Source organism: Rhinolophus sinicus, linkage group LG01 (assembly GCF_036562045.2).
Source record: "Rhinolophus sinicus isolate RSC01 linkage group LG01, ASM3656204v1, whole genome shotgun sequence".
Classification (NCBI taxonomy): Eukaryota; Metazoa; Chordata; class Mammalia; order Chiroptera; family Rhinolophidae; genus Rhinolophus; species Rhinolophus sinicus.
Window position 1 is genome coordinate 192,636,761 of NC_133751.1, and position 18,721 is coordinate 192,655,481.

The 18,721-nt window shown below is 44.5% G+C and overlaps 1 long non-coding RNA gene and 1 pseudogene across 4 annotated transcripts; both read left to right on the forward strand.

The window, feature by feature from the left end:
* Window positions 1-213: 213 nt before the first annotated feature.
* Window positions 214-13,014, forward strand: LOC109438114 (C-X-C chemokine receptor type 2). 4 transcript variants are annotated; one of them, XR_002136340.2, is made up of 3 exons: window positions 716-862; window positions 4,965-5,019; window positions 9,680-13,014. It is a non-coding gene; the product is annotated as a C-X-C chemokine receptor type 2 (long non-coding RNA). The 4 variants fall into 4 exon arrangements; XR_012489714.1 differs by having other exon boundaries at window positions 717-862; window positions 4,863-5,019; XR_012489715.1 differs by lacking the exons at window positions 716-862; window positions 4,965-5,019 and adding an exon at window positions 214-342.
* Window positions 13,015-13,077: 63 nt separating this feature from the next.
* LOC141567234 (neo-calmodulin pseudogene) lies at window positions 13,078-18,149 on the forward strand (annotated as a pseudogene).
* The last annotated feature ends 572 nt before the right edge of the window (window positions 18,150-18,721 follow it).

Here is an 18,721-nt window from a genome sequence, read left to right on the forward strand (position 1 = left end):
CCAACAATTCATGGCTCTGGCATCACGACAATGCACCAGCTCACACGGCTCTGTCTGTGAGGGAGTTTTTAGCCAGGAAACAAATAACTGTATTGGAACACCCTCCCTACTCACCTGATCTGGCTCCCAGTGACTTCTTTCTTTACCCGAAGATAATGGAAATGTTGAAAGGAAGACATTTGATGACATTCAGGACATCAAGGGTAATACGATGACAGCTCTGATGGCCATTACAGAAAAAGTTCCAAAATTGTTTTGAACGGTGGCCTAGGCACAGGTGTCGGTGCAAAGCTTCCCAGGCGGAGTACTTGGAAGGCGACCGTAGTGCTATTCAACAATGAGGTGGGTAGCACTTTTTCTAGGATAAGTTCACTAACTTAATTGTCCAACCTCGTATGTATAGACTTATTTAATCCACATGACAACCCTATGCAATAGGGGTCCTCATTGTCCTCATTTTAGAGATGATGAAAGTGAGATCCAGTGAGATTAAATAACTTGCCCAAGGTCTACAACCAGTAAGTGACATGGCGAGGACCCTAACTCAGACAGCCCAGCTCTGGAATCCACAGCTATCACCTGACGATTGCAGCAGCTCAGGCGAGAGACAGTGAAGTGTTGCCTAACACTGTCAAGAGCAATATTAATCTTAAAAAAAAAAAAAAGTAATATTAAGGAGAGAGCCTCTGTAGAGAGGAAGAGAGAGGGAAGTGTGAGGGGCGTGGCTGTCTTCAGCTTGAGCAGATGAAGAGATGAGAGGACTCTCAGGAGGAGAAGCATGTGTATCAGGGAATTCCGGGAGACCGGTTTTGTACACGTTGAGTTTGCAGCATCTGTGGAACCTCAGGGGAGAGTTCAGAAGGTAAGTGCATGTAAGAGTATGAGCTTAGGAGAGAACTTAGAAGTTGGAAACTATAGGTGTGAGAAACACTGGCGTATTGGATGGTAGCTGCAGCCAAGGAAGGAGCTGGGCCGGCCAGGGAGAGCAGGTAGAGGAGAGAACCAAGGCAGAACCCCTGCAAAATCTATATTTGAAGAATGAATTGAGAGCTAAAGCAACAAACGAGACCAAGAGAGGTTCAGGAGAAAGAGGAAAACGGGGTCAGTAGGATGAAGTGATGCAGAGATCCACTAAGATAAGACTTGAACAGTAACTATTTCACCATAAATAAAGTTTAAAAACAAGCAGCAGGCTGAGAAACAATAGTATGAGTAGAGAGGGTAACAGGTCCTTTTATAAATTATGATGGGAGAGTAAACTGGCACAGTCTTTTTGAAAGTCAATGTCGTCATCTTTATAAAAATTTAAACGTGCACAGATATGACCCAGGAAAATTATACTTAAGCTACAGAAACATTCATACAAATTCCCGAAGACCTCCATCCAAAGAAAGTCATAGCAAGAACCTAAATATTCATCTATAAGGTAATTATCAAATAAATCATGATACATACACACACTGTTGACCATTATGTCGTTATTGAAAAGAATGAGCTGGGCCTACATGTACTGACGTGGAATAGGTCCATGATACTTTATTAAGGTACACAAAATATACCTAGTTAAATATCTTTTACATTAAGGAAAGAAGGAAGGAAACATGTTTGTGCACACATTGGAAAAAGTCTAGGGAGAAAAAAACAAATGTGGGTGAACAGAGAGAGGCATGGAAGGGAATCTTTCAAGTTTTACTTTATGTTTTTGCATCACCAATATTCTCTACAATACACATCCGTGTTTTGTTTGTTTGTTTGTTTTTTTAAGGAGAGCGCAGCTCACAGTGGCTCATGTGGGGATCGAACCGGCAACCTTGGTGTTATGAGCACCACGCTCTAACCAACTGAGCTAACCGGGAACCCCTGCATGCTTTAGTTTTATAATATTAAGACAGTTTTCTTTAAGGAAAGGGTTGATTAGATTTAGTAACCCAGAGGTTACTGGTAACCCTGGCAAAAGCTGTCTCAGCAGAGTGATGGGAAGGAAGCTAGTTGCAGTGGGTTGAGCAGTGAACAAAAGGTGGCAAAGTGGAGACAGCTGCTTTTTCGAGAAGTTTGCTTATGAGCGAGAGGGCACTGTGGAGCAGTAGCTAAAGGGAAACCTAAAACAAAGGAAGGAAGAGAAAGCCGTAAGCAGGTTCAGGGGCTGAGGTAGAAGAAGGTGGTTGAAGGGCAAAAGGGTGGGGAGACAGGAATCTCAAGGCTATTAAGAGGCAGTGAGTCCCACAGCCAGGTGCAGGAATTCACCAGAAAGAGGAAGGACCCTTCTCACACTGACCCTACAAAGAAGGAAGAAAGTTCAGGCAAGTCTGTCAGATGGGGGTTGGGGTTGCCAGCATCTTCCTTTTAAAAATGCTCAGAGACAGAGATGGACTAGGAAAACCTCCACCTTCAGACTGGCAGGCGCCTCCATAAGCCATTAGACAAGGTGTGAAAATCTCCAGCGCTGACACAGAACCATCCGGTGGAGCGTTGGCCTGGAGTCAGAGTCCCAGGACAGGCCTTACTGTTCCTTTCTCTGTGTGAACACCTCCCCTGGTGGGCCTTTCAGATTTCCTCCTTGGCAACCCTGGGTCAGAAGTTTCCCCATAAAACCTGCTTCACTTTTTTCCTGTCCAACAGCCCTGACTGCTACCAAGCCCTGAGTCACGGAGTTATCAGAGGCCACTCCAATAACAACAGCAGCTGTAGCAGCAACAGCAGACAAGTGAGCTGTTCAGTCTTAGGATTGATGGGGACACATTTCTGATGGAAGGGACTTGGAAACTTCAGTCTGAGTCCCCTGAGAACTGAGACGACAAATTGCAGACCCTTAGAGCTAAAGATAACTAAATCTTCACCTAGACAGCACAATACCAAAGAACTTGCTGCAATAAGGGAAATATTCTATATATGCACTATCCAAAATGGCAGCCTCTAGTCACGTGTGGCTATTGAGCCCTTGAAGTGTAGCTGATATGACTTAGGAACTAAATTTTTTTTGTTTTAACTAATTTAAATGTAAGGAGCCACATGTGGCTAGTAGCTATCATACTGGACAGTACAGATCCAGAACAATCTTCTCATTTTCCAACGAACCACATCAAGGCTCAGAGACAAATGACTTGTTCAAGCTCACCCAAATTAACTTCAGAATCAGGATTGGAAGCTGGTTTTTTATTCACCCTGCCGTTGACATGCTCAGTGGAAAGGAAATCAACCTAGTGAAAATCAAGAAGCAGGCCAGTTGAGAAATGTCAAATCTGGGCTCTCCTTTCTACGCCTTTTGTACTCAGTAGTCTGGGACAAAGAGATCAGGTAAAAGAATGTCTTAAAAACTGCTTAAAACCCAGTTCATCTGCGTCACTCTAGGTAAATTGCTTAACTCCCAGAGTCTTAGTTTCCTCATTCAGAAAGTGTGTATTTCACAGGGGTTGTTGTGAAGCGTAAAGGACACAGATTTTGAAGAAGGTTTTTTCCCGGAAGCTAAACCTTGTAGGCACTCAGCAGTCCAGCCAGTGTGACTATCGCTATCTAGCTCAGAACGAATTAAGATGTACGTTGAAGTCAGCCTGGACAGCAGACCCACTGCTTTCCATTGCTTGGGGATGTCGTGGGAGAGACAGCGTGCTTGCTGTCAGCTGATAAACTATTTCAGTAATAATGCTCGTGACAATAAATGCTAACGTCGTGCTTCCTATGTGTCTTAAGGGCTTTGTGGGTAATCCCTCATTTCATCCTCAGCACAATCTGATGAGCTGGATTCTATCATGGGCCTCATTTTACAGATGAGTAAACTGAGACTCAGAAAGGAAAGGTCGCTTGCCCAGAGTTGCTCAGCTAACAAAGTTCTTAGCCGCTGCTCTCATCTACCTCTCTCCATGTGTAATGAGCCTCTGTCTGGTCTTAGCACCTGGCCAGGAGTCATTGCATTCTTTTCCAACAAGGGAAAGAGAGAGGGAACAAAGAATGTTTGCTAAACAGTGAGACTCAGAGGTTCTTCCCTTGGGGTAGTTAACTTAGGTGAATTTGTGACAAGCTTCGAGTGGTCAGTGGGAGGCATGGAGCGAGAGGCTAGGGTAAGGAGCGGTGGGAAGGATTGAGGTGAGGGCTTAGGAGGGAGTAGTGAATTTGTGTTCACTTCTCCGCTGTAAGTATCCTTTTGATTGCCATCAATAGCAAATGCGACAGAATATACTCGTAGTGTCACTCAACACTATTTTCAAAAATGTGTTTGGACTTGAGTGGGATTTTAACTTTTACCAAAAGGCTTTCTTTCCTAACTAGATGGTCTTGGTTCCAAATGTCGTAGCTATGGCAGACGCAATCCCAGGGTACAAGCCAAGAAAGAAGGGCAATGTCCTAAGGGGGGGCTCATGGTCAAAGCAGATGGATCCGGAGTGGGGCGAAAGACAAAGTGAGTTGGAATTGGGCTCCCATTTGGGGTGGACATGGAGAAGGAATCTGTGAGGCTTTAAGGATTCCCAGGGTGGATGGGGTAGAGACAAGAAGCATTAGATCGAGGGAAGAAAGCACCAGACTCTCCAGAAGCTTAACTGCCATCCGTGTTTGAGCTGTTCCCCTCTGAGACATCAAAGATATTGAAGAAAGGCAGTGCTGGGAAGGAGCCGCAGCGAAGCCCGGGGCAGCTGAAGTGTGGGGGGTCAGACAGGGGAACGAGCCTGGGGCCGCTGAGATGGAGGCAAAGTTAAGAGAAACCTGTGTGGTCCTGGGCAAACCACTTCCTTTCTGTGGGCCTCAGTTTCCTCATCTGTGAACCAGAAAGATTGGCTAGAAAACACCAAAGGTCCTTTCCCAGTATGAACCCTACCAGCCCATAAAATATCTAGTGATCAAAGAGCTGACCTGGGAATTAATTATTCTAGATATGGGGAGCATCCTGCACCCTCAAGGGCTCCACCCCAAAATTGAGTAATCTAATCCACTGCTCACTTCCTCTTGGGTTCTCACTACTGCCGCCCTTGCAGTCAGACACATCCGATCTCCTGAAGGTGTCCTACAGGTGAAAAGCCCAGAATCCAGGTAAGTCTTGGGATACCCACCCCTCCCACCATTCAGAATGTCTCTGTTCCCTGTTCCCCTTGACACTAGCCTCCATTTATTCCAGGCATCTATCCCCAACCTTGGTGGGCCTCACCCACACCCCTCAATCCCTTCATTTTCTCTCTTTAGAGCTCTCTATCCCCAAAGGGAGAGCTTCTGCCCCTCTTCCTTATATATCTCTTCAACAACCACTTAGGGCAATTCATTGCCCACCCATTTCCCTTCCAGACTCAGCCAGCTCTCCCTGCTTTGGCCAGGATTGGTCCTGAAGAAGTACCAGACACTATTGAGTCCCTCCTCCCATATATTAAATGCAAACGTGTATGGATGATACTTGTAGAGAGAAAAATATACTGGAATTATATTAAAATGACTGATTTCTCTGTTGTTACCGTGTTTCCCTGAAAATAAAACCGGGTCTTATATTAATTTTTGCTTCAAAAGACGCATTAGGGCTTATGTCCGGGGAATGTCATCCTAAAAAATCATGTTAGGGCTTATTTTCCGGTTAGGTCTTATTTTGGGGGAAACACGGTATTACAAAGATTGCCTTAAATATTTGGGATCCTGTAAACACCCTCGTTCTATAGCATTTTCATGAAATAAATTAGAATCGTGCCATCTATAGAGTTTCTGAACTACTACAGTATTAGTCATGAGGGGCTGGCAATTTCACTCGATGAGGGAATCTCCTGCGGGTCACTCAGAACATGGCTGGGTAGTCACTAGGGGTCAGCCAGTTCAAGGGCATTTGGTTTATCATTCTTGCAAGGGCTGTTTCTTTAATTCTGGGCTTAAGGAATAGCAAAGAAAGCAATGTACCGCACATCACACAATGGGAGTGAACTAAACTATATACACATTGACTTAACGATATCTCAAGAATTTAGTTTACAAAAATAATGAATGAGGTGTGATTCTTTCTTTTTTTTTTTTTTTTTGGTTGTCAAATAATCCTCATAGTTCTTAACTAGCTGGGCATTCCACCCCAATTCCACCCCAGCCCTGTTGATATCATCTATTATGGCATGAGGGTAGCAGCCATTAATGTGGCAGCTCAAGCCTGGGCAGTCCCCAGAATCTCTTTAATGGTTCCAGAGAGTTTTCCAGCTAAAGATCAGTACCACATCTGTCAGGCAATGTTGACGATCTCAGCAAAAGTGATATTTCCACCGTGCTTAATGTTTTTCTGTTTCCTTCTGTCTCTTGGCGGTTCCTCAAGGGCTTTGATGATCAGGGCAGAGGCAGAGGTACCACCTCAATCTGGGCCTGTCTCTTCTGAACGGTCAGTTTCACTGTGACCCTCAGACCCTTCCAATCATCTGTTGCCTTGGTGATGTCACCACCAAACTTTTTTGGAGACAGACCCAGGGGGCTGATCTTGGGGGCCGGGGCAGACGTGGCACGACTTCCCCACCAGTACACCTCTTGTACAGGAGACTTTGATCTCATTGGGGTAGAATTTAGGCTGCATGGTAGAGGTGGCTGGTGTCGAATGAAGCTGGATTTGGGATGAATGAAGAAAGTTGCACTTTGGCCTCCTCCAAGAAAGCTCAGAGTGTGATGTTTAAAGAAGCAAGTCTGTAGACTGAAACTAGCATGCAGAGCCATGCACACCTGGTTGGAATTTTGGCTGCAACACTTCTAGGCTCTGTTGACCAGAGGCTAGTTTCTGAGCCCTGCTGTGCCTGTCCTGTCACTAGTAAACAGGGGCTTAATCACATCTATTTGCAATGATTGAGAGAGAACATGTATGTACGAGGCACAAAGCAGCTCTCAGAGGTGTCGTGTCCTTCCCTTAGTTTTCACCTTTAACTGCTACAACATCCTCTTAGAGACTGGTTAAAAAACAAACAACAGAACATGCAGTGGCTGGAGGTTGTTGCTCTGACCTGCTTCTCTTTTCTGAGTTCTCTACTTCTGTCCTGACTTGCCGGGGAGGAGAGTTCACCCACACCACTGCAGCCTGGATTATCCAGAATGAGGGCTTATCTGTGAAACACACTTGCTTGCTTCCTGCTGCCTCTTATCAGAGGGTAGTTTCTGCGGCTGCCCCAGCCCTGCCTGAGCAGAAATGTGGGGTTCTCCTCTCTAGGGGCACAAGCTCTCTGCACCCATCAATGATTGCATCCTCTCTCAAAGGCGGGTCTTCTCTTAGGTCATTTGTTCCCTTAAGAGTATCTCTGATCATCTGCCCCCAGAAGTGACCCACCCTTGACCTCGTAACTTCATTGGAGAATAACCCTGGGCCTCTGAGCAAACTTGCTCTTGACCATGGAACTATAGAACCAATGATTTCTTGCAGCTCTTGCCAGCAACACGGGCCAAGCCAGCTGTGCTATCTGCCTCTCCCATTACCGCCCTATCACCCCGGCTGACAGAGCCCCATCCTCTTCATCACATCTTTCTAAGTTCACGGACTGATCCAATCTACTCTATCTGTGGTCTCCATGTGCTGAGAAGGCAACTTATCTGGCCCCATCACTCAGGGCAGAGAATAATACCTTCTCAGGAAAGTGAAGACTAATAATTTCATCACTCTAGGAAAAAGGGCATTAGTTTTCCAGTTCCTCTTAACCCCACTCAGCTTTCTTTGCTATATATGATTGACAGACTTTCTTCTGCTAAAGAGAAAAGCTTCCTAGGACCTTTGTTGTTGTTTCTGTTATGAATGTTGTTTTAGTATTTGTATTTGCTTTGCAAGCCTATACCCTTTGGTTAATCTTTTTTATTTTAATTGCGATATAATTCACACAACATAAAAGTCACCCATTTACAGTGTACAACTCAGTAATTTTTAGTATATGCACAAAGTTTTACAACCATCACCACTATCAAATTCCATCATCCCAAAAAGAAGCCCTGCACCCATTAACCTTCTGCCTGGCCCCCTAGCCCCTGGCAACCACTAATCTACTTTCTGTCTCTACCAATTTGCCTATTCTGGATGTTTCCCATACATGGAATCATACAGTATAAAGCCTTTTGTGTCTGGCTTTTTTCACTTAGAATAATGTTTTCAAGGTTTATCCATGTCATAGAGTGTATCAGTACTTCCTTCCTTTTTATGGTTGAATAACACTCCATAGTGTGTGTATACCACCACTTGTTTATCCATTTATCAGTTGATGAACAGTTGAATTGTGTCTAGTTTTTGGTTATTGTGCTACTATGAACACTCATGCACAAGTTTTTGCAAGGACATACGTTTTCAGTTCTTTTGAGTATGTATCTAGGAGTGGAATTGCTGGGTCATACGGTAACTCTACGTTTCACTTTTTGAACAACTGCCAAACTGTTTTCCACAGCGGCTATACTATTTAACACTCCCACCAGCAATGTATGAGGAGTTCAATTTCTCTAGCACCTCTTCAGCAGCGTCATTGTCCATCTTTGTTTATTATGATCGTCCTAGTGACTGGGAAGTAATTCCTGAGACTTTTACTTTGTGTTTTTCTCTTTAACACTGGGTTCCATTTGGAGGTGGGTGATAGACTTGCATATGGTCACAGGACGCTCATACCTTATCACAAAGAAATGGCATGATGGCCATATATTTTGTGGTTCAAAAGGAAGCGAATTCGGTAGCTGGTTTACTTTAGTCTATTTCCTCTTTGAAAACTGGGACAATCTTTCAGAGTGCCTGCAGCTTCTCTCCAGAAGCAGGTTCTCCACTAACCCCGTAACAAGGACAGAATCGACAGAGATGGGTTTACCTGGTGGTGCTGGCAAGGCAGGGATGGATGAAGGCATACACTGGTAGGACAGGAAGGGTCCCCACCAGGACTGGGAAGCCACCAGGCCAAGGGGAGTGTGCCTCCCCTGCCTTCTCTGCTTCTTGCTGCCCCTCCTCCTTAATCTGGGAGCAGCTTGGTTGTCTCTGCCCCACTACGTGGCACAATATGACTGTCTAGAGCTCCCAAGATAATCTGTTACATTCCCGCCCACTTGGGGAATCAGTCAGCCAACTCCCTGCTTATGCCTTTTAATGTGTTTTTTCAAACCACACAAATCCTCCAGAGCAGGCCTCCCGCATCCCAAAAGAACAACATGGGGCCATGCTAACTTAGTAAACTTTATTCTAGTTTGAGCTTTCTGAAACTCTATGCCACTATTGCTCAAACTATTTTTCCGGAACACTTCTTTTAAATAACTTACAGAAATTTGACAAAGGGATTCTTCTCTCAGCTTTATAGTTAAACCTTGATTTTTTATTTGGGGTCCAACCCAATTGGATTGCCTGTTTAATCCCCCAGATTGAGAAACTGAATGGCACCTCATGTGTCTGATATTAAAATCAGCCTCAGCAGTCAGGGTTGCTCACCATTGAGGCATCCAAGACAATGTGTTCTGTAAGGATTATCTGAAGGGAGTTTCCACAATGTTTGGGTGATGGCGACGTCATGAAAAGGGCTGAGAACCTCTCTCTGACTTTGAAGGGAACTGTGCTCTTTGTGTGAAATGCACAATTTATCATTAAACATGTCTCATAATGTTAGATCTCCTGCTATTTCCTGAAGTGACAATTACTTCCATCTAATATACAAGCCAATGCAAAGAATTGTATCCTAGGTTCATGGGCAGAGGGCCTGGAATCTGGGAGACTTTATTGAACAATAATGCTCATCTCCCTTTCTAGGCCACAAATATGGGTCACTTAAATATGGAAGACTTTGACTGGGATAATTACAACTGGGATGATCTCGACTTTAATTACAGTTCCATGACTGACTTGCCCCCTGCTCTATCAGACTCTGCCCCATGCCGTCCACAATCTCTGGATATCAACAGGTATGCTGTGGTCATCATCTATGCGCTGGTCTTCCTGCTGAGCCTGCTGGGAAACTCCCTGGTGATGCTGGTCATCTTGTACAGTCGGGTCAGCCGCTCGGTCACTGATGTCTACCTGCTGAACCTGGCCATGGCCGACCTGCTCTTCGCCCTGACCTTGCCTATCTGGGCTGCCTCCAAGGCAAAGGGCTGGGTCTTTGGCACAGCCCTGTGCAAGGTGGTCTCGCTCCTGAAGGAAGTCAATTTCTACAGTGGAATTCTACTCCTGGCCTGTATCAGTGTGGACCGCTACCTGGCCATTGTCCACGCCACACGCACACTGACGCAGAAGCGGCACTGGGTCAAGTTCATATGCATAGGCATCTGGGCCCTATCGTTGATCCTGTCCCTGCCCCTCTTTGTGTTTCGCAGGGCCTATCAACCACCTGATTCCAGCCCAGTCTGCTACGAGGACCTGGGCGCCAATACAACAAAATGGCGCATGGTGATGCGGGTCTTGCCGCAGACCTTTGGCTTCCTCCTGCCTCTGCTGATCATGCTGTTCTGCTATGGCTTCACACTGCGCACGCTGTTTCAGGCCCACATGGGGCAGAAGCACCGGGCCATGCGGGTCATCTTTGCTGTCGTGCTCGTCTTCCTGCTCTGCTGGCTGCCCCACAACCTGGTCCTGATGGCAGACACCCTCATGAGGTTGGGGGTGATCAAGGAGACCTGTGACCGCCGAAACGACATTGGCCACGCCCTGGAAGCCACCGAGATTCTGGGCTTCTTACACAGCTGCCTCAATCCCTTCATCTACGCCTTCATTGGCCAGAAATTTCGCCATGGACTCCTCAAGATCATGGCCATCCATGGCCTGGTCAGCAAGGAGTTCTTGGCCAAGGAAGCCAGGCCTTCTTTTGTTGGCTCTTCTTCAGGGAACACTTCTACTACCCTCTAAGACCCCTGCGCTTGTCGCAGCCCCTCAGGGATGCTCCCTTCTCATCAGCACCCAAGCCTCATGACACTGGCTATTCACAGTCTCTGAGCTGTGCCAAGGAGGCCCTCCATTGAGGTTACAGGAAGTTGCTGAGGCCACATCCTTACCAGGCCCTCGCTGTATGGTTTAGAAAGCCTGCCCTGGCGCCCCGCCCCTTACTGTAATACCATGTCAACTGCGAAAGCTCTGTCCATTCTTCCACGGAGCCCGTAGCATTCTGTCTTGTGAGACATTTCAAAGACAGCTTTTTAAGTAACTACAAATAGCTCCCACCATTGGGAGCCAACACCGTAGTTGCTTCCCCAACTCTCCCTTTGTCTGCTAGCAAAATCTACTTCCCTTGACAGAGGCTGAAAATGACATACTCACTTTCTAAGATTCCCTTAAGCTAGGAGTGGCCATATCATCCAGTTCTGACTAATGAGATTTACGGGCAAGAGTGTGCTGGTAAATACTCTCCTAGGGAATAAAGCCCTGATTTGTAGCATTCATCAAGTTCCATGGTATAAATAAATGCTCCCACCATGGCAATTTCAAGGGTGTTGGGGTTTAGCAACCAGCTCAAAAAATTCTACAATATGTAATAATCTGCCTTCACAAGCAGTTACAAGATGAATCTGCTGGCGCCAGAGGCCTTTGGGAAATATTCCTGGTTAAAAAGAGAGAGACACCCACCCACACATCTTTGGAGCTTGCCTTTGAGGATGGTTATAAGATAAGATATATGGTGGTGAGGCAGCAATTTTGTGACAATGAGGGGAAAAGCCTAACACCTTAGGCTGATGGAGCCAAAGGATAAAAAGAACCTAAGAGTAAAGAGACAAGAAATAAACCTAAGCATAAGTGGTCAAATGATTTTCAAGAAGGGTGCCAAGTCTATTCAGTGGAGAAAGTATGGTCTTTAGATAGCCACCTGCAAAAGAATGACATTGGTCCTTTACCTTACACTATAAACAAAAATTAACTCAAAATGGACTGAAGACCTGAATATAAGTAATAAAACTATAAAACTCTTAGAGAAAAACATAGGGGGAATGCTTCACGATATTGTATTTGGCAATGATTTCTTCGATATGACACCAAAAGCACAGGCAACAGAAGAAAACATAGATAAATTGGACTTCACTAAAGTTAAAACTTTTGTGCATCAAGGGACACTATCAACAGAGTAAAAAGGCAAACCACAGAATGGGAGAAAACATTTGCAAATCATATGTCTCATAAGAGGTTAATTCCAGAATATATAAAGAATTCCTACAACTCAAAAACAAAATAAAAGCTGTATTCAAAAATGGGCAAAGGATTTGGAGAATAGCCATTTCTCCAAAGAACATACAAATAGCCTATCACTAATAATTTGGAAAATGCAAATCAAAACCACAATGAAGTACCATGTCATACCCATCAGGATGACCATTATTAAAACAAAGAGCAAGTACTGGCGAGGATAGGAAGACACTGGAATCCTTAAGAAATGCTAGTGAGAATGCAAGATGGTGCAGCCTCTGTGGGAAGCACTATGGAGGTTCCTTAAAAAATTGAACATTGAATTACTATGTGATCCAGCCAATTCCACTGCTGAGTTAGAGCCAAAAGATCTAAAAGCAGGGACTCAGATAGATATTTGTATACTAATGTTCGTAGCAGCATTATTCACAATAGCCAAAAGGAAGAAACAACCCAAACGTCCATCAACAAATGAATGGATAAACCAAATGTGGTATATACATACAATGGAAGATTATTCAGTCTTAAAAAGGAATGAAATTCTGATATATGCTACAACATGGAGAAACCTTGAAAACATTATGCTAAGTGAAATAAGCCACATACAAGTACTATATGACACCACTAATAGGAGGTACCTAGAATAGTCAAATTGATGGAGATAGAAAGTAAAATAGTGGTCACTAGGAATGGGGTGGGGGAAATGGGGAGTTATTGTTTAAAGGGTACAGAATTCAGTTTGGGATGATGAAAAGATTCTGGAGATGGATAGTGGGGATACTTATACAACAATGTAAGTATACTTAATGCCATTAAACTGTACACTTTGGTAAAATGGTAAATTTCATGTTATGTATATTTTACCACAATTAAAAATAAACCCTACAGGAAAACTTTTAACAACTGAACCAACCCTGGAACCACCTATCTATAACGTCTTGTTAAGTGAGATAAATAAATATCTTTTTTTATACAAATCTCTTTTAGTTGGGTATTTCATTCCTCGCAACAAAAAGCATCTAAACCGCTACAGAGAGGCTAGGCAAGGTGAGCACAGGTCCCTGATGGGAGTCTTAAGAATAAACAAATCCCTTGGCTGTGTATTAGGTACATAGGAAGAAGGACTGAAAGAGAGATGGAGGCTAGCCTTCCTACCTCCTTCCTCCCAGCGCAAGCTTCCTGCTGCTAAACACATATTATGGAAGGAAATGCATCCCAGGACCATCTGGTTCTTCTGCTGTCCTCGAGTGAAACAGTAGCCAAGAGTGTCAAGGGTGGGACTTCGAAGGGTCTAATAAGTCCAGCCGATCACTTGGATGGGGTAAGAGGAAGGCAGAGAGCTCTCCTGGGCTCAACCAGCAAGTCCCACTTTGCATTTCCTTTTACTCTCTCCTGTCTCCCACCCAACATACGCATGCGCGCACGCTTGCATACACACACACGCACACACACACGCTCACACACACACACACACACACCCATCATTCAGGGTTTGACAAAAGGAATCCCCAGAATGGGGAAATGATTCCTAATATGTCACCCAGACAAAGCACTTACTCCTTCAACAGCATTTAATGACTGTTCCAGGGATATATCACAGCAGTCAAATCAGACAGAGCCTCACCTGGCGGAGCTCTTGGTCATAGGCCTTGCCTCTGAAGGGTCTTTGACAGGTCCTCTGGCTCTGAGCAGCCTGCTAAGGAAGGAAGGAAGCAAGTCACCAAACCCTCCCGTGGTAACAACTACCTGACTATTAGTCAAGGAGATGACAGCTATGGCTCTTAAAAGAGGCCTTTTGGGGCAGGTAGAGCAAACCTCTGAGCTGGAGATGCCCAGGGGACAGGTAACTACCGCTCCTAATTTATCAAAGCAATTTCCTTTTGCATTCAGCAAACAGGATTAATTCAGCAACAATAATCCCATGTTCTGAGCTCATTCTATGCCAGGTACTGTGCTAAGCTCAGGATCAAGTATGACGGGGTTGCTCTGGCTGAGCCTTCAGAAGAGCTTCTGATTCAGAGGGAGGGAAAGGCAGGGGAACGTGTATTTGCCAAACACCAAAGTTGCCAGAGGGACCAGTGTGTTCTGACTGAGCAAGGCCGACCAGCCAGTCGGCTCCCTAAGATGACTGTCAGCGGGAAGAGGCCAAACCAAGCTTCACTCTGGTTCAGCAACTCTGCCCTTTCCTCCTCCAACAAGGGCTAGAGGAAACATGGCTCTCCAAGGAAAATAAGAGGCTACAATAAGCCCAGAAACAATGAGGCAGAGACAGAGTTGCACTTACTCAAATATGAATGTTGTTAACCTATCTCTGTCTCTGTCTCTGTCTCTGTCTCTCTCTCTCTCTCTCTCTCTCTCTCTCACACACACACACACACACACACACACACACACTTGGCACAAATAATCTCCCAACCCAGCCAGCCCTAGGATAGGGCAAATCTAGAGCCTGCCTCCTTTGGTCATTGATTTCTTTCCTCCCTCCGATGTTTCCAGGCCTGAGTCCCTCTGTGTCAGGACCCAGCGCCTTTCTGCCTAGATCTGCCTGCTCAGTCTGAGCAGGGCCCTCTTGCTTCCAGAGATGTGTTCCTCTATTTACATTAACATCATCTTGTCTTTTTTCTCTGTCCCTTGAGTCTTCCTCCACCAAAATCCCTCCCCAGTCTCTGGAGGATGGGCTCCCTGTGTTCATGAAATCGGAACAGCCTCTGGTCTCTCTTGGTGATATGAAGAAGTATCCCAGTTTGCACATCACATTGAACTATGTGCAGACCCAAATGGAGAACCACACCAGATGTAATAGCAGAACCAGAGAGACCTAGAGATCCCCCGAGCCACCCCTTTCAATATAAAATGAGGAAACTAAGGCCTGAGCAAAGCAACTTTACCAAAATCTCGTGGCTGCATAGTAGTAGAGCTGGAATAAAAATTCCTAGTTCAGTTCATTTTTTGGATATTTTGCTTTTTTAACAGTGACATTTCAGGCACCTGACAAATAGATGGGAAAGTATATGCCATATAAACTTCTGGGAGCATTCCACTGACACAGGTGAGCCCAGCCTACTTCTTTGGTGCCAAGACTCCTCTGTGCCTGGTACTGGGGTTGCTGGGGGTCTCAATCATCTTAGAGAAGTAAAGGCCAGCTGAGGTTAGGGGCACAGACTTGCAGGTTCAGATGGGGTTACCTTCCTCTGAGCTGGCAAGCAGGACAGTTAAAGAGAAAATCAGAGCCCGACACAAAGTTCAAAGACAAGCAGAACTAAACCCTCGATTGAAGACACATGCTGTATCAGGCCAGGTTCAATGAGAAAACCAGGACCATGGAGAGAAGGGACTTGTTATAAGGATCTGACGGTATGCAATTGTGGGAGCTGGTTCAATAGTCTAGGTCAGACTGTCGTCTTGGCTTCTGGTGCTGGGACCTGAAAGTGGCCGACAGACAAACAAGAAGGAAAGATGCACAGGAAGTGGAAAGGGAAGAGCGAGGACAGGCTGAAACCTGCACACGGACTGAAACCTGCGTTGGTCCCTCGTGGCCTCCAAGTTCAACATGGGGATGGCCCGCTGGAGAAGTTGGTGCCCTGAATCATGAAGGTAGGCACACACCTGGCTCAGGAGTGGGAGGCGCTGCTGACCCAGCCGCTGCCCCTCACCAACAAGAGGAACCAGCAGAGAAGCAACAGAGCGGAGCAATGACTGGTGCCTTGCCCTGACCTTCCAGAGCATAAAAAGCAGGCAGCTGCGGCTCCACTTCCGCCTTCCAAATCTCACACAAATGTCTCTTCTGGCCAACACTAACCTGAAACTATGCAAGGAAAGGAGTTTGGGGACACATAGTTGTGGCTTAACTAAATTGACTGAGCCCAAGTCTTTCACACATAAATGTGGACTCTAAAGAAAAGGGATGGTTGCCATAAAAAATTGGATAATGTTCATTTAAGGTTTCAATCACCAGGGAGAAGCACATTGGGACTTTTGAGGATGCTGATAATATTCTCTTTCTTTACCTAGATCACAGATACCTGGAATTTGTTGTATCGTTACTTCTTTAAGTTATAAACATGAGTTTTCTACAATCTGTAGAATGTATATTATTCACAATAAAATGCTTTTTTAATCATTAAAATAAAGGAAAAAATATGAAGAAAGTTATTAGAAGAAAGAACAAAGGGATGATTCTGGTCATTTTGAGGAGCCCCTGGAGGAAGACTTCTTCATCCTATAGTTTGGGGGTCAGAGTTCACCAGATTCGAAGATGATCGTATCATCCACTACTGGCAAGACAGTAAATAAGTCCAACTTTCAGAGAAGACAATCTGATCGTCTCGGTTTTAGTACACCCACCCTCTGGTCCAGGAATCCATCAGTCATGCAGGGTCTCTAGTCCTGCTCCCCACACAAGAACACAGGATATGGTGAGGCCACGGACCCATAGATAGGGGAGTCATACCACTACAGTCTCACTGGCGGCTGGGTTGGAGACGCACGAAGCAAGAGCCACACAATCCGCAACCTGCCGTCTGCTTCTCTGCCAACCAATCCCCCTTGTTAACTGCAATCCATACTTTCTAGCGTAGCCACGGCAGTTATATTAGTGGCCAATGGCTAACTGGTTACAGCTGACGGCCAACTAGTTAAAGCTCATAGCCATCTATTACCCGAGCCAGCACCTTTCCACGTGAGGCCGAGAGCCTGGAAACTGCTCTCTGGGGCTCTGTCCCCACACCATCCTGTAGAAATACACATATAGGTGGACACATGTACAGGATATTCATGGCAGCATTATTTATAAAGCTCAAAGCTTAGAAACAACCTAAATGTTCATCAAATAGGTTAACTACGAAGGTGCCCTCACCCATGGAACACATGGAATGCAGTGGTGTAAACAAGGTTAAAACCTGATGCTACGTGGAGGAAGCAGAGCAGAAGACCACATATTGTATGATTCCATTGACAGAAAATGCCAAAATAAAAAAAAGGCAACTATACAGAGAAAGCAGCTGAGTGGTTACTTGGGGCTGGGAGTGACTGCAAAAAAGAATAAGGGAATCCAAGTAGAGCGAGCAGGCTGAGTTGTTGTGTGGGCACATCCGAGACCAGTAGCACATCCAGCGTGGCTGGCCAACTGCCTGAAGAGCAGATTGCAGAATGCAAAGAACCTTTTTCACTATTTGACAAGGATGGTGATGGAACTATAACAACAAAGGAATTGGGAAATGTAATGAGGTCTCTTGAGCAGAATTCCACAGAAGCCGAGTTGTAAGACATGATAAATGAAATGGATGCTGATGGTAACGGCCCAATTGACTTTCTGGAATTTCTGACAATGATGGCAAGAAAAATGAAAGACACGGACAGTGAAGAAGAAATCAGAGAAGCATTCCGTGTGTTTGACAAGGATGGCAATGGCTCTATTAGTGCAGCAGAGCTTCGCCACGTGATGACAAACCTTGGAGAGAAGTTAACAGTTGAAGACGTTCATGAAATGATCAGGGAAGCAGACCTTGATGGTGATGGGCAAGTAAACTATGAAAAGTTTGTACAAATGATGACAGCAAAGGGAAGACATTGTACAGAATGTGTGACATTTCTTGTACAAAATTGTTTATTTGCCTCTTCTTTGTTTGTAACTTATCTGTAAAAGGCTTTCCCCTACTGTCAAAAAAAATTGCATGTACAGTAATTAGGACTTCATTCCTCCATGTTTTCTTCCCTTATCTTACTGTCATTGTCTTGAAACCTTATTTTAGAAAACTGATGAAGTAACATGTTGCATGTGGCTTCCCCTGGCTATATCTAAGCCCTCCTGCACATCTAAGCTTAGATGGAGTCGGTCAAATGAGGGACCATCTGGGTTATGCCTTTCTTTATGTACTTTTCTTTAGGAACTGTCAGTATGTTGTTGTTGAAGTGTCGAGTTGCAACTCTGCGTGGACCATGGACAATCAACAATATGTACTTAAAAGTTGCACTATTACAAAACGGGTGTATTATCCAGGTACACTCATGCACTGTTTTTTTGTACTACTGGTCGTGTGCCAGAAACATTTTCTTTTACTGTTACTTGCTTTTCAAACTTTGTTTAGCTGCTTAAAATCTGCTTATGGCACAATTTGCCTCAAATCCATTCCAAGCTGTATATTTGTTTACCAATAAAAAAAATTTACCCAATTTTACCAAAAAAGAAAAAAAGGAGGAGGGTGTTTTTCAGGGGCCACAGAAATATTCTAAATTTGGATTGTGGTAATAATTGTACAACTCTGTAAATTTACTAAAAATCATTGGATCGTATACTTAAAACAGATGAATTTATAGTAGATATATTATACCCCCATAAAGCTGTTAAAAAAGAATCTTTTTTAAAAATGAGGTCATTATATGAATGTACATGGAAAACTCTTCAAGAAATAATCTTGAGTGAAAAGGGAAGTAGAACAGCATGTGTAGTAAATGGCATATCTATTTGTGTAAAGCACATTATAATATATATGGATTTATAAGTGTTCAGAAAAATTTCTGGGAGGATATACACCAATCAAGCTGTTAAAAGGAGCTGTTGTTAACAATTCTATTGTTAAAGAGAAAAATTGGAGGGTAGGGTAACATTCATGATTAATTCATACAGTTTTGCATGGTTTCAATTTATGTGGTTGGGGTGGGCTTCTTCTAAAAATGACGGCTCTG